General features: G+C 44.4%; 1 pseudogene; it reads left to right on the top strand.

Annotated features, from left to right (window-relative positions):
• The window catches only part of LOC139235520 (zinc finger protein 615-like), a 39404-nt pseudogene extending 15095 nt beyond the window's left edge, over positions 1 to 24309 (top strand).
• Positions 24310 to 26246: the final 1937 nt, after the last annotated feature.

Below are 26246 nucleotides of genomic sequence, written 5' to 3'. Positions count from 1 at the left end.
CTGTGCCTCGATTTATAAAGCCAGGATCCTTTACGCTTTATCAACAGCTTTGTTAACCTGTCCTGCCACCTTCAAAGATTAAAATCTTTAAATATTTCAAAAAATGGAGCAGAAATGGAGAGTGGTCAGGGAGCGTCTGTAAAGGAAGGAGAAATGGAGAGTGGTCAGGGAGTGTCTGTAAAGGAAGGAGAAATGGAGAGTGGTCAGGGAGCGTCTGTAAAGGAAGGAGAAATGGAGAGTGGTCAGGGAGCGTCTGTAAAGGAAGGAGAAATGGAGAGTGGTCAGGGAGCGTCTGTAAAGGAAGGAGAAATGATGACTGGGCACGAAGCTCAATTTTAAAATTCTCATCCTTGTTTTCAAATCCCTCTGTGCCCTCGCCCCTCCCTACCTCTGTAACCTCCTCCAGCCCTCCAACCCTCCAGGATCTCTGGCCTCACATTCCTGGTTTTAATCACACCACCATTGGTGGCCATGCCTTCAGCTGCCTCGGCCCTTAGCTCCAGAATTCTCTCCCTCCTCCTTTAAGACCCAAACAACAGAAGAAATAGGAGCAGGAGTCGGCCATTTGGCCCCTCGAGTCTGCTCCGCCATTCCATAAGATCATGGCTGATCTGATCATGGATTCAGCTCCACTTCTCTGTCCGCTCCCCATAACCCTTTACTCCCTTATTGTTCAAAAATCTGTCCATCTCCACCTGAAATATATTCAATGACACAGCCTCTACAGCTCTCTGGGGCAGACAATTCCACAGATTTACAACCCTCTGAGAGAAGAAATTTCTCCTCATCTCTGTTCTAAATGGGCGGTCCCTTATTCGAAGACTATGTCCTCGAGTTTTAGTTTCCCCTATGAGTGCAAATATCCTCTCTGCATCCATCTTATCGAGCCCCCTCATTATCTTATATGTTTCAATAAGATCACCTCTCATTCTTCTGAACTCCAATGAGTATAGGCCCAACCTATTCAACCTATCTTCAGAAGACAACCCCCTCAGATCCGGAATCAACCTAATGAACCTTCTCTGACAGCCTCCAATGCAAGTATATCCCTCCTTAAATAAGGAGACTAAAACTGTACACAGTACTCCAGGTGTGACCTCACCAATACCCTGTACAGTTGTAGCAGGACTTCTCTGCTTTTATACTCAAAACCTCTTTTGTAATAAAGGCCAGCATTCCATTTGCCTTCCTGATTACTTGCTGTACTTACATACTAACTTTTTGTGTTTCATGCACAAGGACCCCCAGGTCTCTCTGTACTGCAGCACTTTGCAATTGTTCTCCATTTGAATTATAATTTGCTTTTCTATTATTTCTGCCAAAGTGGATAATCTCACAATTTCCCACATTATACTCCATCTGCCAAATTGTTGCCCACTCACTGAGCCTTTGCAGATTTTTTGTGTCCTCCTCACAATTTGCTTTCCCACCCATCTTTGTATCATTAGCAAACTTGGCTACATTACAATCTGTCCATTCATCCAAGTCATTAATATAAATTGTAAATAGTTGAGGACCCAGCACCGATCCCTGCGGCACCCCACTAGTCATTGTTTGTCAACTGGAAAATGACCCATTTATCCCGACTCTCTGTTTTCTGTTAGTTCGCCAATCCTCTATCCATGCTAATATATTGCCCCCAACCCAGTGAGCTTTTATCTTGTGCAGTCACCTCTTATGTGGCACCTTATCGAATGCCTTCTGGAAATCCAAATACACCACATCCACTGGTTGCCCCTTATCCATCCTGCTCATTACATCCTCAAAGTACTCCAGTGAATTTGTCAAACCTGATTTCCCTTTCATAAAACCATGCTGACTCTGCTTGATTGAATCATGCTTTTCCAAATGTCCCATTGCTGCTTCCTTAATAATGGACTCCAACATTTTCCCAACGACAGATGTTAGGGTAACTGGTCTATAGTTTCCTGCTTTTTGTCTGCCTCCTTTTTTGAATAGGGGCGTTACATTTGCGGCTTTCCAATCTGCTGGGACCGCACCAGAATCCAGGGATTTTTGTGAGATTACAACCAATGCATCCAATATCTCTGCAGCCATTTCTCTTAAGACCCTGGGATGCAAGCCATCAGGTCCAGGGGACTTGTCCGCCTTTAGTCCCATTATTTTACCTAGTGCCACTTCATTACTGATAGTGATTGTATTAAATTCCTCCCTACCTATAGCCCCTTGATTATCCACTATTGGGATGTTTTTAGTGTCTTCCACCGTGAAGATTGATACAAAATATTTGTTCAACGTCTCTGCCATTTCCCTGTTCTCCATTATTAATTCCCCAGTCTCATCCTCCAGGGGACCAACATTTACTTGAGCCACTCTTTTCCTTTTTAACCCTCTTTAAAATGTGCCTCTTTGACCCTCGGAGTCAAATTCTATCTGATAATGCTCCTGTGAAGCACCAGGGGCCATTTTACAGAGTTATTTCACGGCTGAGATAGATACATTTTTGGTGTTTGGGGAATCGAGGGATATGGAGATCGGGCGGGAAAGTGGAGTTGAGGTTGATGATCAGCCATGATGTTATTGAATGGTGGAGCAGGCTCGAGGGGCCGTATGGCCTACTCCTGCTCATAACTCTTATGTTCTTAAAGGTGTTATATAAATGAAATTTGTTGTTGTCTATAAAGGAAGGAGAAATGGTGATGGGTCAGGGAGAGCATTTGATCAGAACTGGGAGATATGGCAGATGGACAGCTTATAGGGAGCGACAGAGTGAGGGAAAGGAGAGAGAGAGAGACCATGTACACAAGAAATGAACTGTAAAGTTGGGTGGGGAAGAGGAGGTGGGGAAATGACGGCAGACAAAAGGAGGCACAATGGGAGAAGGGAGAGGAATAAAAGACACATAGAAAATAAAAAGACTTGCATTTATTTCGCACCTTTCACCACCACCAGATGCCCCAAAGCACTTTACAGTCAATTAAGTTCTTTTTGAAGTGTAGTCACTATCGTAATGTAGGAAACGCAGCAACCAATTTACAATGTGATAATGACCAGATAATCTGCTTTACTGATGTTAAGGGAAAATATTGGCCAGGACATCGGGGATAACTCCCCTGTTCTGCTTGAAATAGTGCAATGGGACCTTTTACGTCCACCTGAGGGAGCAGACGGTGCCTCGGTTTAACATCTTATCCAAAAGACAGCACCTCCGACAGTACAGCAGTCCCTCAGCACTGCACTGGAGCATCAGCCGAGAGTTTTGTGTTCATGTCTCTGGAGTGCGACATCAACCCACAATCTTGTGACCCAGAGGCAAGTGTATTACCCACTGAGTCACAGCTGACACAAATACTGACATAGTTAGAGCAGGTTAGCTCAGTTGGAGATGTTGGATGATGCATTTATCAATGCTTAGATATTTTTCTATTCCTCAAAATCAGTAACATTTTGGAAGGTTCAGGTCAAGGTTCACAGATTAACAATAAGAAATAGGAGCAGGAGGAGGCCATTTGATCCCTCGAGCCTGCTCTGCCATTCAATAAAATCATGGCTAATCTGATCTTGACCTCAACTCCACTTTCCTGCCTGCTCCCCATAACTCTTGACTCCCCTGTAATTCAAAAATCTGTCTATCTCCCCTTTAAATATATTGACTGACTCAGCCTCCACAGCTCTCTGGGGTACAGAATTCCAAAGATTCACGACCCTCAGAGAAGAAATTCCTCCGCATCTCCGTTTTAAATGGGCGATCCCTTATTCTGAAACTATGCACCCGAGTTCTAGATTCCTCCACGAGGGGAAACATCCTCTCTGCATCTACCCTGTCAAGCCCCCTCAGAATCTTACACGTTTCAATAAGATCACCTCTCATTCTTCGAAACTCCAATGAGTACAGGCCCAACCTGCTCAAGCTTACTTCATAAGACAACCCCTTCATCTCAGGAATCAACCTCGTGAACCTTCTCTGAACTGTCTCCAATGCAAGTATATCCCTCCTTAAATAAGGAGACCAAAACTGTATGCAGTACTCCAGGTGTGGTCTCACGAACACCCTGTACAGTTGTAGCAAGACTTCTCTACTTTTATACTCCATTCCCCTTCAATAAAGGCCAACATTGCATTTACCTTCCTGATTACTTGCTGTACCTACATGCTAACTTTTTGTGTTTCATGCACAAGGACCCCCAGATCCCTCTGTACCGCAGCATTTTGTAGTCTCCATTTAAATAATAATTTGCTTTTTTATTCTTCCTACCAAAGTGCATAACCTCACATTTTCCCACATTATACTCCATCTGCCAATTTTTTACCCACTCACTGAGCCTGTCCATAACCCTTTGCAGATTCTTTGTGTCCTTCTCACAACTTGCTTTCCCACCTATCTTTGTATCAACAGCATATTTGGCTGCAGTGCACTCCGTCCCTTCATCCAAGTCATTAATATAGATTGTAAATAGTTGAGGCCCCAGCACTGATCCCTGTGGCACCCCACTAGTTACAGTTTGCCAACCTGAAAATGACCCATTTATCCCGACTCTGTGTTTTCTGTTAGTTAGCCAATCCTACATCTATGCTAATATATTACCCCCAACCCTGTGAGCTCTTATATTGTGCAGTAACCTTTTATCTGGAACCTTACCGAATGCCTTCTGGAAATCCAAATACACAACTGCTACTGGTTCCTCTTCATCCACCCTGCTCGTTACATCCTCAAAGAACTCCAGCAAATTTGTCAAACCTGATTTCCCTTTCATAAAACCATGCTGTCTCTGCTTGACTATTATGGTTTTCTAAATGTCCTGCAACTATTTCCTTAATAATGAACTCCAGCATTTTCCCAATGATAGATGTTCAGCTAACTGCTCTATAGTTTCCTGCTTTCTCTCTCTCTCCCTCCCTTGTTGAATAGAGGTGTTGCATTTGAGGTTTTCCAATTCACTGGGACCTTGCCAGAATCCAGGGAATTTTGGTAGATTACAACCAATCCATCCACTTTCTCTGCAGCCACTTCTTTTAAGACCCCAGGATGCAGGCCATCAGGTCCAGGGGACGTCCACCTTTAGTCCCAATAGTTTGTCTCGTACTTTTTCTCTAGTGATAGTGATTGTTTTAAGTTTCTCGCTCCCTGTGACCCCTTGATTATCTATTATTATTGGGATGCTTTTAGTGTCTTCCACCGTGAAGACCACACAAAATATTTGTTTAAAGTCTCTGCCATTTCCCCGTTTAATTCTCTCAGGGACCAACGTTTATTTTTGCTATCTCTTCCTTTTTATGTATCTGTAGAAGCTCTGACTGTATTTATATTCCTTGTCAGTTTACCCTCAATCTATCTTCTCCCTCTTTATTATTTTTATTAAGTCAATACTTAAAGCCACACAGCAGAAGGAAAGAATGTTCCATAGAAACTAGAATTGTCTCTTCTGAATTTCGATCCTGTACTTAGTGATGACTTTTGTAAACTCCTTTTGCAGGGTGTTAGAAGGGGAGGATTTGAAGAAGGGAAACTCAAACTAAACATCACGTCATGATCAGATAGAGTCACTCGATTCAGCAGGACTTGAATATCATCGGCCTTTGAATGTGAAGGAGAAATGTTTGTTTATTCTGTCTGTGGGGAAAGATTACAAACATCAATGTGACTGAAAAAGCACTGAGACACACACACCCGAGTGAGAGTGTTTCAGTGCACTGATTGTGGAAAGAGCTTTAACCAGTTACACAGCCTGAAAAACCCTCGAACCATTCACAGCGGGGAGAAACTGTAAACGTGTTGTGTGTGGAGGAGGCTTCAACTGATCATCCAACCTGGAGAGACGAAAGCACACCCGCACCATGGAGAAACCGTGGAAATGTGGGGACTGTGGGAAGGGATTCAGCTACCCGTCTGCGCTGCAAATTCATCAACACATTCACACTGGGGAGAAGCCGTTCACCTGCCCCGTGTGTGGGAAGCCATTCACTCAGTCATCCAGCCTGGTGAAACACCAGCTTGTTCACACTGGGGAGAGGCCGTTCACCTGCTCTGAATGTGGGAAAGGATTCATTCAGTCATCCGACCTGCTGGCACACCAGCGAGTTCACACTGGGGAGAGGCCGTTCACCTGCTCTGAGTGCGGGAAGGGATTCACTGTGTCATCCAGCCTGCTGAGTCACCAGCGAGTTCACACTGGAGAGAGGCCGTTCATCTGCTCCGTGTGTGGGAAGGGATTCACTGTTTCATCCAACCTGCTGGCACACCAGCGAGTTCACACCGGGGAGAGGCCGTTCACCTGCTCGGAGTGTGGGAAAGGATTCACTCTGTCATCCAATCTGCTCAAACACCAGCGAGTTCACACTGGGGAGAGGCCGTTCACCTGCTCCGTGTGTGGGAAGCGATTCACTCGGTCATCCCACCTGCTGGCACACCAGCGAGTTCACACTGGGGAGAGGCCGTTCATCTGCTCCGTGTGTGGGAAGGGATTCACTGTGTCATCCAATCTGCTGGCACACCAGCGAGTTCACACTGGGGAGAGGCCGTTCATCTGCTCCGTGTGTGGGAAGGGATTCACTGTGTCATCCCGCCTGCTGACACACCAGCGAGTTCACAAGTGACTGCAGTGGTTGGATTCTGCTATCATTGCTGCTGTTAATCACATCCCGACTGAATCGTGTCCATTCCGACAGTTGAAGTTTGTTTCTGATGATAATAACCCCTATAACTGGGCTGGAATATAATATTTGATGTTTCAATAACAGTGTGTCGACATTTAATATTCCAAGATAAGAGGAGACTAATTGATGTCCTGTTACTGACTGCACCATTTTGGGGCCTTTTCTCCTTTCTAACTCTGGATTATTTCAGTTCTCATACCTTTGGTTACTCTCGTGGACAAATGCCAGTTCCCCATACCTTCCAGAGTACCTCTCCTCCCCTTGGTATTGTGGGACGGTGTCGGTAACATGCCCCGGATCACTAAACACAAAACCCAGTCTGTGAATCACTTTCAGATACTGGACTTAGTGTGTGCCCCACAGCATCTCTCTCACCTTCGATGTGTGAATGGAGCATCACGCCTGCAAACCTGGGTTCAATTTAAATTTGAATTTATTCAGGAAATGTATTTAAGAAAATACAGATCACATCAAATAATTGGCAACGGTTTAGAGTCAACAAGATGAACAAGTAAATACATTCCGGCCCAAGATTCCAGCTCTACATTCACAGGAGAAAGTCTGTTATCAAACTCCTCGATTAGACAGAATAGAGAACAATGCTAACTCGAAGAATATCTAGCATCTGTTGTAAATATCTTTCAAATCCCGACTGATACAATCTGGCGTTTTCCTTTCAGTTGAAGTGAATGGAAGATGAGAGGGGTGTTGGCATAGGGAACTCGGTTAATTCAGCTTCTGAAAGGTGTTCATGTTTAGTTCATTGCATATCGGGGAAAATGTGGTTGTTATCATTAGAGAGAGATTTCACTGAGCAGCAGTTGGTGTTTGCAAACAACTGGCCGTGGATATTTTCATCATAGAATGTTTAGATTAGAAATATTATGTTCGAAAAAGAAGAGTTCAGAGACTAGTGGTTTGTGCTTGCCACAGGAAGACCAGTGTTTTAGTGCTTCTAACATTGTTGATGCATGGTGAAGAAAATGCAGACTTGTGTCTCTGGACTATGCCGTAGCCAAAGACTACCATATTAGACAATGCCAGTTCCAGTTGGATAAGAGGTTGATGGAATAGCAAAAGATCCAGCAGTTAAAACAAAATTATCTCCAGTTATCTGCAGCATGCTGACACAGTTGGACTTAAGAATTTAAAGTATTGAGTTAAATTATTGCGATCGATTGTTATAGAATTGAATTGTTGTGGAATGGAAAAGTAGCGAAGTTATGCTAAACTTGTATCGAACCTTGGTTAGACTTTGTGTGTGCAATTCTGGTCACCATATTATAAAAAGGGTATGGTGGCACTGGAGAGGGTGCAGAGAAGATTTACAAGGATGATGCCAGAAAGGCGAGCGTGTACCTATCGGGAAAGGATGGACAGGCCGGGTCTCTTTTCTCTTGAAAAAAGAAAGCTGAGGGGTGACCAAATGTTTTTAAAATGATGAAATGTTTTGATAGAGTAGACACAGTGTTTCCACTTGTGGGGACCAGCATAATTAGAGGCCATCAACATAAGATAGTCACCAAGAAATCAAATGGGGCATTCAGAAGAAACCTCTACCCAGAGAGTGGTGAGAATGTGGAACTCACTGCCACAGGGAGTGGTTGAAGCGAATAGTATCGATGCATTTAAGGGGAGGCTAGACAAGTATATGAGGGAGAAGGGAATCGAGGGTTATGTGGATATAGTTAGATGAGGAAAGAAGGGAGGAGGCTCGAGTGGAGCATAAACGCCGGCATGGACTGGTTGGGCCGAATGGCCTGTTTCTGTGTCCTATATCCGATGTAATCCTGTTGTCCAAGTCACACTGCTCGAAGGGGAAGATAAATGACTTGCATCCAAACGCGATTGTTACTTTTGTCTTCTTTGTAAAATGACAAAGTCTGGGCATAATTTGTTTGTGAAATTAAAACTGATTTTTTATATATATATATATATATATATATTGCTAAGCATCACTGGTCAAACCCATGGGAAGGAAAATTTTGCTGAAAATTGAGATAATTAAGTTTTATTTTTGAAAAAGTCCTGTCTCTGTGGTTCTGTCCAAACTATGTATTCAGAAATAAGTTTTTGGGGGCGACTGTTATGCTAAAGGTAACTAACATCCTTCCTTTTGGAGACTGAATTGCTCTCTGGCATATTTTGGAGAATAAAAGGTCCAAGAAGAGGTTCGGTTAAATAAAATTAAACAAAGAAACTGGGTCAAAACTTGGACCAAGTGGGAATGTTTGATCGATGTTTAAAGACAGTATGATAATATTGTATTCGACAGAAAAGTTCCTCCGTGCTGATGAATGAAATGGTGAACACTGTATAAAATGTAATGAGAGGAAATGAGTGAGGATATAAGAAGAAAACAGGAAAGTTACACCTCCAAATAGAAATCTTTCTTAACTCATTGTTCCTGGGTGAATTGTCATAAATCACCTGGGTACAATCTGGTGTTAATGTAAATTCTTGTTAAAGTCAGGGATGTGTAGGAAATTGCTAAGATTTCTCTGAGATGTTTGTGTCATTGCCTACACTGAACAATAAGAAAACTGAATTTGATCATCTGGTCACTACCCGAGACATCGGGACCGTGCAGAGGGAGATGAGCAAAGATCTTCAGACACCCCACGATCTTTTGATAAGATCACCTCAAATGGCTTGGATCAGATGTCACATGTGGCATGATACTGGGATACCGCTGCGTGTGTGTGTGAACGAGTCTCAGGCATGCTCAGTTATCGACAACAGCACAACATGAAATGGCTAATGTGGCACAGGAGAGTGAGAGAACTTTTTAAACCATCAAGGTCGTGACACATTCTCCATAGAGAAAGCGACTTTGAAATAATCCGGATAGAGTTAAACACACTGCTACCTGTCAGAGGCATTAGAATTAACAGGAGCGAGAATGCTGACCAAATTAGGATTTCCTTACAGCTGGAATGGTCATCAGTTTCAAGGCCTCCACTAAGTACTGAACAAAGAAAGCTTGTAGAGAGGCTAAAAACAAAAAAAGTCAGCCTGTCTCTGTCTGGACAAGGTGGCCATGGCTGTGTACAGATCAGCTACAAGCTGAAGGTGGAAGATAAGGAGGCCAGACCTTACAAGCTCCATAAAAAAAACATGGATCCAAGTGAGAGGCGATCTCCAGTAGGAAACAGAGGACCTCAAAAGAGTTAGTTTTGGAATCCGTGATAAACCGAGGTATAGACCCTCAAAAGCATAATTTTAGTGGTAATAGAGAAAGAACCCTAAAGCGTGCTCCTTGGGAAGATTAGGAGACCAGGAAGACTCCCCTGAACCAGGTGGGTTGGAACACATCCTGACCCCAAAACACTAAATTAATAGTGTTCACTTAAAGAGTTAGTATCACTCCAGGACAATAAGTAATTCAAGACCATTATAACATACTTCAATACAAACTTAAAAGGTAATGACGGCAGGTTATTTTAAAGTAAGAAATATTGTATGTTGATCAGTAATCTTAACTATTGGTTTGCCAAGTACAAACGCTGATCGTGATCATCATATGTGGGACTTAAATAAAATGACATCCCACCTCACAAAAAGAACTCGACCTGTCCCATCCAGTAAAAGAACCCACATTTAATGGACTAGAAGTAACTGAATCAGGAAATGTATTATATAACAATGTGTGTTTTTAAATTGTTCATTGAAATCAAAAGTTTTAAACATGAGCTTGAATCTATCAACTAGATTATGTGAAGGGAGATATTCACAATTAATAGACAAAATGGGAAGAGAATTAGTAAATAATGTGTTAGTAAAGAAGAGAAAACAGGAACCAAGGGATGAGGAAGATGGAGAACACAAGGAGAATCAGTTTAAATCACAAGGAAAGTGAGAGCTGACAGGATAGCTCAGAATAGGAGCCACAGCAAGGTTAGCAGGAGTAAACAGAATAGATATAGAAAGTGAATGGGAACACGATGTGGCTTACTGGAGGTATCATGTGTAGCCTCTGTGACATTTATGATGAATGTGATACAGAAGGGACTGGACAAGAGAGAGAGTAATCAAATCCCTTTGTTTATTCATGAAGAACAACTGAGAAAATGGTTTAGGGCAACCAAGTCATAGGCTTTGATGTGATGCCGACAATAGGAATGGGGATTTTGGCTCGTAGGGAAGAAGAAAGAAGTGAAGATATTAGACCATTGGGATTGGTCTTGCCTTTGCTGAGGAAAAATGGAAATGAAACAAAATCTTGGCCAGTGTATAGGGTAGAACTGTTTGCAAGGGTGGAAGACTGAGCTCGGTCCGATCCATAAGTAGTATGAGGAATATCCAAGATATCTGATTAAGAAGGGAGGAACTTGGATAGCACCAGATATGCAGTGTTGTACTCTGAAAGGGACAACATGGGTTTATAGATGCTCCAGCTTGTGGGTTCAACCTCGACAAAGAATCTCCAGAATGCCAGATTGAAATAAGTAAATGGGGTGAAGGCCAAACTAATACCGTGTATAAAGGAAAAGGACAGTATTGTGTGACTACTACTGTCACGTATATGACTGTGGGTTAAACCGATGCCCCATACTAGAATATCACTTTAGCTTGATTCCACCGAGGAACACATGTATCGCTGCTAAACATTGGTTCTGGCACATCAGCATGACGCAACTTATCTGCAGACAAGACTGCCTCTGGAGGATGAAGCCATTCAAGTCATTCCACAAAAAGGACACGATATTCTCCTTGTTTCTGGCTTTAAAGCTCATAATTCAGCGAATTAGGACATCCCAGAAACACACAGTGCAAATGATATAGACGAATAGAGAGACAGAACAGGCAATCCCGAGACATGAGAATCAGGAATGGAGGAAAGTAGTATCTAATTACATTGTTCCAGCTGGGATTGGTGATAGCACGGATAATAGCTTCAGGGATTCTGGTCATTGCATTATGCTGTAAGGAAGTCAATAAGAGACATTGAAAATATAAGGAAAGGGAAGGACACTGAGAGGAAACCAGGATTAGTAAAGACAAAGAAGGATATAAAACACTTTGTCAACATGTAATGTAACTCATAAAAAAAAACCTCTGGGACAGGTTGACACGTGGACCCTGGTTAATTCAGCTTCTGAAAGGGGTTTATGTTTAATTCATTCGATAGTGGGATAAATGTAGTTCATATTATTAGGGAGAGAGAGACAGATTTCACTGAGCAACAGCTGGTGTTTTGTGACCAACCAGGCTTCGATATTCATAACAGAATGGATTAGAAATATTGTTAGGATAAGTAAAGTCCAGAACTAGTGTTTTATGATCACCTTGGCCAGGCCGCAATGCTTCTAAATGTGTTGCTGTTGTAAACTTGAGTCTCTGGACTATGCAGTAGCCAGAGACTACCATATTAGGCAATGCCGGCTCCAGTTTGATAAGAAAACAGTCTATAAATGTAAGCTTTTTCCTTTGTTCGTTAGCATGGAGATACCCGTGCCTGGTTACACGTGCTCCATCTGTGACTATATTCCACTTGTAAATTGCTTTTCATGCTGATGGTAAAGAATAAATTGATTATAAATAGAAGACTGAATTCGTTACTACTCAAGTGAACAAACAGAAGTTTGTTTTAAATCAACACTTGGTTATTTTTTTTTAAGTTTGGAACTTCATAACTTCCTTAAGAATTAAAAATCCGTTAAAACAGCAAAATCATTAGTAAAGCTATCATTATTAACCTTGAATAAAACATAGCGTAGTTAATTTCAATAGCTCCAATTTAATTCAGACCAATATTTTATTAACTAAACAATACAGAACAGATAAAATGAAACAAAATAGCACATGCTTACAGAACACAGTAAATTACATCATTGTTACCTTCAGGTGCTTTTCCAAATGACTAAAAATACTGACTATGAGTAGACAAATATTGATTTAATTTGTTTAAATGTGAAAAAACAAAGTGCTTTGGAAATTTCAAACCACGCATCAGGCACATGGCAACCGTAACTTCAAGGCTGAAGCTTATCTTTTGTAAAACAAACTCGCCTGACTTTCAGAGTTGCACAGCTTGCCCCAGTCAAAATATATCCACAGCAGCGTCTTTAACTTCAAAATGTAAATCACAAAGATCCACTGCTACTAGTTCCACAATCTGAATTGAAATGAACATACTCAACACATCCACACTTCTGTAAAACTCCCAACATCCAAGACAACAAAGGGTTAAATGGCTTTGAGCTCCATGCAGAGAAAAGTGGGTGAAGCTAAAACAAACATAACAGATGCTTTTTTCAAAAACAGACTTTCAGACAAAAGGAATACTGTAAATTCTTAAACAGTCATGGTCAGGAAAACTTCCACTCTAATATAATTCACCCAAACTTAAATTCCAGCATCCTTTCAGGTTCCTTTCACTCAGTAATCTTGTGCTTTATTTTTCTCGGCACAGACACTGACAGCTTCAGTGTTGGTTTCAACTTTAAGTTCCCCTTTTTCACCTTTTAAATTGTCATCTCAGTAACTTATTCTCTAATTCTGTTTTGTCCTTCCTTTGCTGAGTTCTCGGCTGGGTTAACTTGCACCTTAGATCTTTTTCCCTCTCTGTCTCGCCTGTTCCTTATGCTTCTCCTCTCTCACCTGTTAATTTCTCAAGTCTGTGCACAGAGGTGGGTTGCATAAACCAATATACGCTTCCCTTTGTCAAATTGGAACTTGCCCTCGTCAATTTGACTCTGGACCCAATCGACCGATTTTCAGTACGAGTCACCTTGTGGACTCGCAAGCAATGATGTCAAGTGAGTGGTATGGAGCAGCTTCACATGTTCATTGTTCCTGGCACACTCTGTCAGGTTAGCCATGCTTAGCAAACCCATCGCTCAATTACTGGTAGATTAGTCCTACATCTCCCAGAAATTCTCCATCCTGGATTGATAGCCTGGCTGAGTAAAACGAGTTGGCCAGAGATCTCCGGACCCCAGTTCCACTGAACAAAATATTGATTAATTACTATCTGTCAAGTCAATTTGTTGAGTTTTTGGGTCTGTGCCAATTCGCCCTTTCACACCTAAGTTCAGAAAGCTTTCACTTAACTCGTATTGGTGACAGTAATTATATTTTATTCAGTGAAATTGAGACACTACTCTTCACCAAACCCCGCATCCCAACTCCCCTTGCACCTCTGTCTCCAACCATCTTCATCCCAACTCCTTTCACCCTTATTCTCCACCCTCACTGACCACTCCTCTTAAACCCCTCTCATCTTAGTCATTTCAATTGAAAGGAAACAGAGAGATTGTACCAGTCAGGATTTGAAAGATATTTACAACAGATTCTACAGGTTCTTGGACTTATGGTCTTTCTATATTCTGTCCACGCGATCAGTTAGATAACAGACATTTTCCTGTGAATACAGAGCTGGACTATTGGGCTCTGATGTGTTTATTTGTTTATTTTGGTGAATCTAAAGCTTTGCCAATTAATTGATGCGATCGGTCTACTTGTTCATCTTTTGTTAAATACATTTCCTGAGTGGGTTCAAATTTAAATTAAAACCAGGTTTGCAGCCATGATGCTCTATTCACACATCGAAGGTGAGAGAGATGCTATGGGGCACACGCTAAGTTCAGCAGTGGAAAGCCTCTCCCCAGTGTGAACTCGCTGGTGTGTCAGCAAGTGGTATGACCAAGTGAATCCCCTGCCACACTGGGCGCAGGTGAATGGCCTCTTCCCGGTGTGAACTCCCTGGTGTGTTCGCAGGCTGGATGACTGAGTGAATCCCTTCCCCCGGTGTGACTGTGCTGATGAATATCGAGGTTAGACGGGGAACTAAATCCCCTCCCACAGTCTCCACATTTCCACGGTTTGTCCATGGTGTGGGTATCCTTGTGTCTCTCCAGGTTGGACGCTCAGTTGAAGCCTGGTCCACACACACAACACATGTAAGGTTCTCCCCGCTGTGAATGGTGCAATGTTTTTTCAGGCTGTGTAACTGGTTAAAGCTCTTTTCACAGTCAGTGCACTGGAACACTCACTCGGGTGTGTGTGCCTCGGTACTTCTCCAGTCACACTGATGTTTGCAATTTTTCCCACAGGCAGAAGAGACAAACATTTCTCCTTCTATATTGAAAGGCCGATGATATTCAGGTCCTGAGGAATCGAGTGACTCCATCAGATCTTGGTGTGATGTTTGGTTTGAGTTTTCCATCTTCAAATCCTTTGAATACCTTGTAAAAGGAGTTTACAGATCTCATCACCATAAGTACACAAAAAAATTCAGAACAGTAAATTCTAGTTATTATGGAACATTTTTTCCTCTCTTGTTCCTCCAAGGCTGTAAATCGCTGCCTCCTCCTTCTGCTGAAATCCAAACACATCGCACGTCTCAAGACATTTTATCCTCCATTCCCAGTTTTCCCCACCAACTATGGCTGGTTTCAGTTCTACACTCCCTCTCCTACTCTGATGGTGCTGACTCTGGCTGGGTTCCGTTCTCCTTCACTGGTTCTTCTCCCTCTCTTCCCCTAATGGTGCAGACTCTGGCTGGGTTCAGTTCGACACTCACTGGTTCCACTCCCTCTCCTCCCCTTATGGTGCTGACACTGACTGGGTTCACTTCTGCACTCACTGGTTCCCCTCCCTCTCCTCCCCTGATGGTGCTGAATCTGGCTGAGGCCCTGAAGTTCCAAGCACTCTGTGTTCATTTAAAAAGGAGACCACACATGCGCTCTATGGCTCGACGAACAGTGATAGCGGTGCACAGATCTGCATCGTACCTTTACAAAGGCTGCCAACCTGGGCCTGTTCCCGTGAAAAAGTCCCAGAGCTGCAAACGTGGGACCTCTAGGTTCTTAGTCAGGGTTTAGCACCAACACCAGTTACAAATGGATATGGTCTCATAGCCATTACAGAGACATGGTTGCAAGGTGACCAAGACTGGGAACTTAACATTTCGGGGTACTTGACAATCCAGAAGGAAAGACAGAAAAGAAAAGGAGGTGGGGTAGCTCTGATGATAAAGGATGGAATCACCGCCATAGTGAGAAACGATATTGGCTCAAATGATCAGGATGCTGAAACACGTTTAGTTACCAACGGATTGCTATCTTTTCTCTTACACCCTTTCCTCCTCACTGAAATATATTTTTCTTGAGAGTTGTGAAATATCTCCTGAAATGTACACCAACCATCCTACACTTTAATCTATTTTCCCAGTCCACTTTAGCCAACTCAGCCCTCATCCCTTCATAGTCCCCTTTATTTAAGCTTAGTACGCTGGTTAGAGATCATAGAAACATAGAAAATAGGTGCATGATTAGGCCATTTGGCTCTTCGAGCCTGCACCGCAATTCAATGAGGTCATAAGAACATAACATAAGAATTAGGAACAGGAGTAGGCCATCTAGCCCCTCGAGCCTGCTCCGCCATTCAACAAGATCATGGCTGATCTGGCCGTGGACTCAGCTCCACTTACCCGCCTGCTCCCCATAACCCTTAATTCCCTTATTAGTTAAAAATCTATCTATCTGTGACTTGAATACATTCAATGAGCTAGCCTCAACTGCTTCCTTGGGCAGATAATTCCACAGATTCACAACCCTCTGGGAGAAGAAATTCCTTCTCAACTCGGTTTTAAATTGGCTCCCCCATATTTTGAGGCTGTGCCCCCTAGTTCTAGTCTCCCCAACCAGTGGAAACAACCTCTCTGCCTCTATCTTGTCTATCTCTTTCATTATTTTAAATGTTTCTATAAGATCACCCCTCATCCTTCTTAAACTCCAACGAGTAAAGACCCAGTCTACTCAATCTATCATCATAAGGTAAACCTGTCATCTCCAGAATCAACCTAGTGAATCGTTTCTGTACCCCCTCCAAAGCCAGTATATCCTTCCTTAAGTAAGGCGACCAAAACTGCACGCAGTACTCCAGGTGCGGCCTCACCAATACCCTATACAGTTGCAGAAGGACCTCCCTGCTTTTGTACTCCATCCCTCTCGCAATGAAGGCCAACATTCCATTCGCCTTCCTGATTACCTGCTGCACCTGCAAACTAACTTTTTGGGATTCATGCACAAGGACCCCCAGGTCCCTCTGCACCGCAGCATGTTGTAATTTCTCCCCATTCAAATAATATTCCCAATTTTTGTTTTTTTTCCCCAAGTGTGGATGACGTCACACTTTCCGACATTGTATTCCATCATGGCTGAACATGCAACTTCAGTACCTCATTCCTACTTTCTCGCCATACCCCTTGATCCCCCTAGCAGTAAGAACTACATCTAACTCCTTTTTGAATATATTGAGTGAATTGGCCTCAACAACTTTCTGTGGTGGAGAATTCCATAGTTTCGCCACTCTGAGTGAAGAAGTTTCTCCTCATCTCTGTCGTAAGTGGCTTACCCCTTATCCTTAGACTGTGATCCCTGGTTCTGGACTTCCCCAACATTTTTGAACATTCTTCCTGCATCTAACCTGTCTAAACCCGTCAGAATTTTAAACGTTTCTATGAGATCCCCTCTCATTCTTCTGAACTCCAGTGAATAGAAGCCCAGTTGATCCAATCTTTCTTGATATGTCAGTCTCGCCATCCCGGGAATCAGTCTGGTGAACCTTCGCTGCACTCCATCAATAGCAAGAATGTCCTTCCTCAAGTTAGGAGACCAAACTGTACACAATACTCCAGTGTGGCCTCACCAAGGCCCTGTACACTGTAGTAACACATCCCTGCCCAGTACTCAAATCCCCCAGCTATGAAGGCTAACATGCCAGTAGCTTTCTTAACCGCCTGCTGTATCTGCATGCCAACCTTCAATGACTGATGTACCATGACACTCAGGACTCGTTGCACCTCCCCTTTTCCGAATCTGTCACCATTCAGATAATTGTCTGTCTCTCTGTTTTTACCACCAAAGTGGATAACCTCACATTTATCCACATTATATTTCATCTGCCATGCATTTGCCCACTCACCTAACCTATCCAAGTCACTCTGCAGCCTCATAGCATCCTCCTCGCAGCTCACACTGCCACCCAACTTAGTGTCATCCGCAAATGTGGAGATACTACATTTAATCCCCTCGTCTAAATCATTAATGTACAATGTAAACAGATGGGGCCCCAGCACAGAACCTTGCGGTGCCCCACTAGTCACTGCCTGCCATTCTGAAAAATATCCATTTACTCCTACTCTTTGCTTACTGTCTGCCAACCAGTTCTCAATCCACGTCAGCACACTATCGCCAATCCCATGTGCTTTAACTTTGTACATTAATCTCTTGTGTGGGACCTTGTCGAAAGGCTTCTGAAAGTTCAAATACACCACATCAACTAGTTCTCCCTTGTCCACTCTACTGGAAACATCCCCAAAGAATTCCAGAAGATTTGTCAAGCATGATTTCCCTTTCACAAATCCATGCTGACTTGGACCTATCATGTCACCTCTTTCCAAATGCGCTGCTATGAAATCCTTAATAATTGATTCCATCATTTTACCCACTATCGATGTCAGACTGACGGTTCGATAATTCCCTGTTCTCCCTCCCTCATTTTTTAAAAAGTGGGGTTACGTTGGCTACCATCCACTCCTTAGGAACTGATCCAGAGTCTATGGAATGTTGGAAAATGACTGTCAATGCATCCGCTATTTCCAAGGCAACCTCCTTACATACTCTGGGATGCAATCCATCAGGCACTGGGGATTTATCGGCCTTCAATCCAATCAATGTGCCCAACCCAATTTCCCAACTAATAAGAATTTCCCTCAGTTCGTCCTTCTTACTAGACCCTCTGACCCCTTTGATATCCGGAAGGTTGTTTGTGTCCTCCTTAGTGAATACCGAACCAAAGTACTCGTTCAATTGTTCTGCGATTTCTTTGTTTCCCGTTATGACTACCCCTGATTCTGAGTGCAGGGGACCAACGTTTGCCTTTACTAATCTTTTTCTCATTACATATCGATAGAAGCTTTTGCAGTGCGTTTTAATGTTCCCTGCAAGCTTCTTCTCGTACTCTATTTTCCCTGCCCTAATCAAACCTTTTGTCCTCCTCTGCTGAGTGCTAAATTTAGCCCAGTCCCTGTGTTCGCTGCTAATTCTGGCCAATTTGCATGCCACTTCCTTGGCTTTAATACTGTCCCTGATTTCCCTTGATAGCCACGGTTGAGCCACCTTCCCTTTTTATTTTTATGCCAGTCAGGGATGTACAATTGTTGTAGTTCATCCATGCAGTCTCTAAATGTCTGCCATTGCCCATCCACTGTCAACCCCTTAAGTATCATTCGCCAATCTATCCTAGCCAATTCACACCTCATACCTTCAAAGTTACCCTTCTTTAAGTTCTGGACCATGGTCTCTGAATTAACTGTTTCATTCTCCATCCAAATGTCGAATTCCACCATATTATGGTCACTCTTCCCCAAGGGGCCTCACATTACACATTCCTTGCTCATTACACAACACCCAGTCTAAGATGGCCTCCCCCCTAGTTGGTTCCTCGACATATTGGTCCAGAAAACCATCCCTTATGCACTCCAGGAAATCCTCCTCCACCGTATTGTTTCCAGTTTGGTTAGCCCAATCGATATGCATATTAAAGTCACCCATGATAACTGCTGCACCTTAATTGCATGCACCCCTAATTTCCTGTTTGATGCCCTCCCCAACATCACTACTATTGTTTGGAGGTCTGTACACAACTCCCACTAACGTTTTTTGCCATTTGGTGTTCTGCAGCTCTACCCATATAGATTCCACATCATCCAAGCTAATGTCCTTCCTAACTATTGCATTAATCTCCTCTTTAACCAGCAATGCTACCCCACCTCCTTTTCCTTTTATTCTATCCTTCCTGAATGTTGAATACCCGTGGATGTTGAGTTCCCAGCCCTGATCATCCTGGAGCCACGTCTCTGTAATCCCAATCACACCATATCCGTTAACATCTATTTGCACAGTTAATTCATCCATCTTTTTACGGATACTCCTTGCATTAAGACACAGAGCCTTCAGCTTTGTCTTTTTAACACACATTGTCCCTTTATAATTTTGCTGTAATGTGGCCCTTGGGATTCTCTGCCCTCCACTTTTACTATTCTCCTTTCTCTCTTTTGCCTCTGTCTCCCTTTTATTTCCCTCTGCCTCCCTACATAGGTTCCCATCCCCCTGCCATCTGAATTTGAAATTGAATCATGCTACTGATTCCAAGGGGATCTTTTACTTGGAGATTGTTTATTAATCCTGTCTCATTACACAGGACCAGATCTAAGATAGCTTGCCCCCTGGTTGGTTCCGTTATATACTGTTCAAGGAACCCGTCCCTTATGCACTCGATGAACTCTTCCTCAAGGCTACCTGACCAATTTGATTTGTCCAATCAATATGGAGATTAAAATTACCCATGATTATTGCTGTTCCCTTTTTACTAGCCCCCACTATTTCGTGGTTTATATTCTGACCAACAGAGTTGCTGCTGTTCGGGGGCCTATAGAATACACCCACCAAGTGACTTTTTGCCTTTATTATTCCTTATCTCCACCCAAACTGTTTCAGCACACAGCCGATTTAATCAACTGGTTCTCCTTAGATAATAAAGATCACATATATTTAATTGCAGTTCCAAACCTACAACAATACCAAAGATTTCTTAAAGAAAATAAAGTCACATATCCACCAGCCAATCACTTACCTGCTTGGCTGTGACGTCACACTTCGATTTCGATTTTTTTTCACTTTATGTTCCTGCTGCAGCTGGCCTCCTGACTGCCGCTCTTTGTACTCCCGCGTCCGCTCAGGTCTCGGGATGCTGGCCTCCTCCTGACTGCTGCCCTTTGTACTCCCGCGTCCGCACAGGTCTCGGGATGCTGGCCTCCTCCTCACTGCCGCCCTTTGTACTCCTGCGTCCGCACAGGTCTCGCGATGCTGGCCTCCTCCTGACTGCCGCCCTTTGTACTCCCGCGTCCGCTCAGGTCTCGCGATGCTGGCCTCCTCCTGACTGCTGCCCTTTGTACTCCCGCGTCCGCTCAGGTCTCGCGATGCTGGCCTCCTGACTGCTGCCCTTGGTACTCCCGCGTCCGCTCAGGTCTCGCGATGCTGGCCTCCTCCTGACTGCTGCCCTTTGTACTCCCGCGTCCGCTCAGGTCTCGCGATGCTGGCCTCCTGACTGCTGCCCTTTGTACTCCCGCATCCAATCAAGTCTCGCGATGCTGGCCTCCTCCTGACTGCCGCTGCTCCAAGCTGCCACTACCCTTTGTACTCCCACGTTCGCTCAGGTCTCGCAATGCTGGTCTCCTCCCGACTATTCCACAGAAGCACGGGGTTTGTCTGCTTTTATTCATGAATTTAACAAGTCTATATTAAAAGGATGAATTTTAAAAATCTGCATTAAAATGTGAGCCAGTGGGTTGTGAGCCCCAGAGCCTTGTGTCCACGGCAAACGAGCCAAATGTGGGCAGCAGAAATGTTACAAGGACACCCTCACAGCTTCCCTGATAAAGTGCGACATCACCACTGACACCTGGCAGTCCCTGGCCAAAGACTGCCCTGGATGGAGAAAGTGCATCCAGGAGGGCATTGAGTACTTTGAGTCTCAATGCCGAGAGCATGAAGAGGTCAAGTTCAGGCACGGAAGGAGTGTGCAGCAAACCTGTCCCGCCCACCAGTGACACAGTCTGTGGTTCTCGTATTGGACTGTTTAGCCACCAAATAACTCACTTCAGGAGTGGAAGCAAGTCTTCCTCGATTCCGAAGGACTGCCTATGATGATGATGATGATGTGTCCAAAAGGGCGCACAATAAAGGCCCATAGCCTCCACTGGCCCCAGGCCCTGAACAAGGGATTGCACAAGGTCGCGCCCTGTGGCTCAGACAATCAGTGGCACAAATCCCGCCCCTCGGGCTCCCCAATTGGTTGGAGGACCTGTCGCTGGCTCGTTCCTCCAACCCCGACCCGCTCGCTCCGCATTGGTTGGAAGCTCCCGTCAATCAGGCCCGGTCACATGTCCCTCGAGCTGCTCCGCCAAACTGGTGAAAACTGGTCTCGGGGACCCGGATGGGCGGCTCTCGGGTTTGGATTTCCCTTTATTCTCTCCCTATGCCCCCCGCTCCCCCGCGCAATTCTCTACCCAATCGGAGTGGAGGAAAGTCGCTTTGCATCACCGCTCGAGGCACTTTAACGGACACAAACGCCTTTCCCCAGAAGGCGCCGCGCCGACTCCACACCACAGGATCCGAGTGCACAGGCGCAGCTCCGAGTGTGGGGGGGAGGAGGCGGTTGGTGTCCCCTGGGCATGCGCGACTATTACCGATGGCGATCGCGAGGGGGGCGCTGTGCCGGACGCTTTTCCCGGTGTGCATGCGCAGACTCTCGGCTGTCAATCACCAATCAGGCAGCTCAGCTGCTGGTGAGACCTGTGACATCATCGAATCCCTGACATTGACAGCACAGAAGGAGGCCATTCAGCCCACCGTGTCCCTGCCGGCTGGCACATAGCTCTGCAGCCTAATCCCACTGTACAGCTCTTGGTCTGTAGCTCTGTAGGTTACGGCACAATAAAGAAAGCCGTACATTTATATAGCGCCTTTCACGAACACCGGACGTCTCAAAGCTATTCACAGAGAATGAAGTACTTTTGGAGTGTAGTCACTGTTGTAATGTGGGAAAGGCGGCAGCTAATTTGTGACCAGCAAACTCCCACAGACAGCAATGTGATAAAGACCAGATAAACTGTTTTTGTTATTTTGATTAAAGGACAAATATTGGCCACGACGCCGGGATAGCTTCCCTGCTCTTTTTCGAAATAGTGCCATGAGATCTTTTACGTCCACCAGAGAGAGAGTTGACCAGGCTTCGGTTTAAAGCCTCATCCGAAAGATGGCTCCTCCGACAGTGCAGTGACACTGGAGTGTCAGCGTAGATTTTTTGTGCTCAAGTCTCTGGAGTGGGACTTGAACCCACAACCTTCTGACTCACTGAGCCACTCTATCTAGGCCCGTCAAGTGCATATCCAAGTACTTTTAAATGTTATGAGGTTTTCTGCCGCTACCATCCTTTCAGGCAGTCAGTTCCAGACTCCCACCATCCTCTCGGTGAAAAGATTTCTCAAATCCCATCTAAACATTTCACCAATTACTTTAAATCTATGCACCCCCAGCGATTGACCCTCTGCTAAGGGAAATAGACCCTTCCTATCTACTCTATCTAGGCCCCTCATAATTTTATACACCTCAATGAGGTCTCCCCTCAGCGTCCTCTTTTCCTAAACAAACAACCCCAGTCTATCCAATCTGTCCTCATAGCTAAAATTCTCAAGTCCAGGCAACATCCTCGTAAATCTTTGTACCCTGAGTGGTGCAATCACATCTTTCTTGTAATGTGGTGACCAGAACTGCAAACAGTACTCTAGCTGTGGCCTAACTAGAACCTAGCCAGAGTCAGCACCTTCAGGGGAGGGGAACCAGTGAGTGTAGAAATGAAACCAGCCAGAGTCAGCACCTTCAGGGAAGGAGAGTGAGGGGAACCATTGAGTGTAGAACTGAATCCAACCAGTGTCAGCACCTTCAGGAGAGGAGAGGGAGAGGAACCATTGAGTGTAGAACTGAATCCAACCAGTGTCAGCACCTTCAGGGGAGGAGAGGGAGAGGACCCAGTGAATGTAGAACTGAACCCAGCCAGAGTCAATACCTTCAGCAAGAAGGAAAAAATATTGGCAATGATGTAATGGGTTTGGATTTCAACATGGGGAGTAGGGATGACTTTTGTAAACTCCTTTTTCAGGGGATTAGAAGGGGAAGATTTGCAGATGGGAAACTGGAACCAAACATCACCAAGATCTCACAGAGTCACTTGATCCACCGCAACATGAATATCATTGGCCTTTGAATGTGGAAGGAGAAATGTTTGTCTCTTCTGCCTGCAGGCAAATATTCCAAACATCAGTGTGACTGCAAAAGCACTGAGACACACACAGCCGAGTGAGAGTGTTCCATGGCACTGCCTTTGGAAAGAGCTTTAACCAGTTACACAGCCTGAAAAAACATCGCACCATTCACAGCGCAGAGAATTTGTAAACGTATTGTGTGTGGGCGAGGCTTCAACTGATCATCCAATCTGGAGAGATACCAGCAGCATGGAGAAACCGTGGGAATGTGGAGACTGTGGGAAGGGATTCAGTTACCCGTTCTGAGCTGGAAATTCACAAGCGCATTCACACTGGGGAGAGGCTGTTCACCTGTTCAGAGTATGGGAAAGGATTCACTCGGCCATCCCACCTGCTGAGACACCAGCGAATACATACCGGGGAGAGGCCGTTCATCTGCTCCATGTGTGGGAAGGGATTCACTGATTCATCCAGCCTACTGGCACACCAGCCAGTTCACACTGGGGAGTGGCCATTCACCTGTGTCCGTGTGTGGGAAGGGATTCACTTGTTCATCCAACCTACTGGCACACCAACTTGTTCACACCAATAAGAAACCGTTTAAATGTTCTGACTGTGAGAAGAGCTTTAAAACCAGAAATGATCTGAGGAAACACCAATGCACTCACACTGGGGAGAGGCCGTTCACCTGCTCCGTCTGTGGGAAGCGATTTACTGCTCCATACAACCTGCTGACACACCAGCGAGTTCACATTGGGGAGAGGCCGTTCACTTGCTCAGAGTGTGGGAAGCGATTCACTCAGAAATCCAACCTGCTGACACACCAGCGGGTTCGCACTGAGGAGAGGCCATTCACATGATCCATCTGTTGGAAGGGATTCACTGCCCCATACAACCTGCTGAGACACCTGCGAGTTCACAAGTGACTGCAGGGTTGGATTCTGCTGTGAATCACATCAGGACTGAATCGTGTTCATTCTGACAGTCGGGCTGTGTTTCCCCTGTAACTGGGCTGGATTTAATGTTCTGGATATCTGACAAATAAATCAGCTTTGGTTCCAACACACAGTGTGTCGATTCCTTGAATTCTCCAATATAAGAAGAGACTAATTGTTGTACTGTTACTAACTGTTCCTTTTTTGGAACTTTTCTCCTTCATTTAACAAAGACCTGTCCTTATGCAGCACCTCACATGACCTCAAAGTGCTTTACAGCCAATGAAGTGCAACAACACCAAAGTACATTTGAAGTGCATTCACTGTTGTAGTATAGGAAATGCAGCAGATGATTTGCACACAGCAAGCTGCCATGAACAGCAATGGCCAGAGAATCTGTTTGAGTGATATTTGTTGAGAGCTGATGGGGCCTCGGTTGAACGACTCATCTGAAAGATGGCAACACTGACAGTGCAGCAATCCTGTGCAGTACCTGTCCTGGGAGTGTTTGATGGGACAGTGTAGAGGGAGCTTTACTCTGTATCTAACCCGTTCTGTACCTGCCCTGGGAGTGTTTGATGGGACAGTGTAGAGGTAGCTTTACACTGTATCTAACCAGTACTGTACCTGCCCTGGGCGTTTTGATGATACCGTGTAGAGAGAGCTTTACTCTGTATCTAACCCGTGCTGTACCTGCCCTGGGAGTGTTTGTTGGGAAAGTGTAGAGAGACCTTTACTCTGTATCTAACACCGTGCTTTACCTGCCCTGGAAGTGCTTTAGGCAGACACAAGGTGCTCAGAATGACCCATTCCCAAACACTGACATCCATCACATCGATGAGAACATCATTTAACCCAAAGATAAGGAAAACCCATCGGTTCCTCCCCTGGACACAGATCCGGAGGGACAGTGAGTCTCCCGAACATTGTTGTACAGTGTGTTCGATAGCTCACCCCTGGGTCTGAGCCTTTTAGTGATGATTTGAATTTGATGCCCTCGAGTTGCTGACTCACCGACTGGTATAAATAGTTTTTCCTCACTTACCGATCAAACTTTGAACACCTCCCTCAGATCTCCAATGACCCTTTGTTATAATGAAAAGAGTTCCAGTTTCTCCAATCTGCCCTGATAACTAAAGCCTCTCTTCCCTGGTATCATCTCAGTGAATCTCTCTGCACCCTCTCCATGGCCTCGATATCCTTCCTGGTGTAAGATCCCCAAAACCTGACACAATACTCGAACTGCAGCCTAACCAATGATTTGTGCACGTTTACATGACCTCTGCCCTTTTGTACTACACAGCCCTATTTATAAACCATAGGACCCTTTGTGCTTCTTTAACCACGTTATCAACATAAAATGGCTAAAATACATTGACTTTGACTTAAATGTGCATCATGGGAAAGATAAGTTTAGTCTGAGTTAGAAACTCAAACTATCGATTCACTGCAGACAGGTCACCATGGCAACACTGATAAGACATTCCATTCACTGAATCCACAGTTGCAATCTGTAATCAGATCAGGGAAAAGAACAGGGTTTGTCTGTGAGTAACCAGAATGTAAGCTTAAACCAGAGTGAGTAACACAATAGATTAGAATATAACGCGTGATGCTTATACCTATAATTGTGAAACTATAAGAACTAACAACTAACAGCAGGCAGGGGAGTTTAGGGATAATGAGAAAATTATTGAAGAAAAGTAACTGCTGGGAACCAGGGAAAGTGTCCTTGTAAATCACGGATTAGAGACGTTCTAGCTGTCTTTTCCTCGTATCCTGCCCAAACCCAGCAGACAAGTCAAAGAAGAGTCCAGTGCCAGAGATGGACCAGTGCAGGGCATAAAAGTGAGGGGTGACTG

This window comes from Pristiophorus japonicus, chromosome 23, assembly GCF_044704955.1.
Source record: "Pristiophorus japonicus isolate sPriJap1 chromosome 23, sPriJap1.hap1, whole genome shotgun sequence".
NCBI lineage: Eukaryota > Metazoa > Chordata > Chondrichthyes > Pristiophoridae > Pristiophorus > Pristiophorus japonicus.
This window is presented reverse-complemented; position numbering and strand designations above follow the sequence as displayed.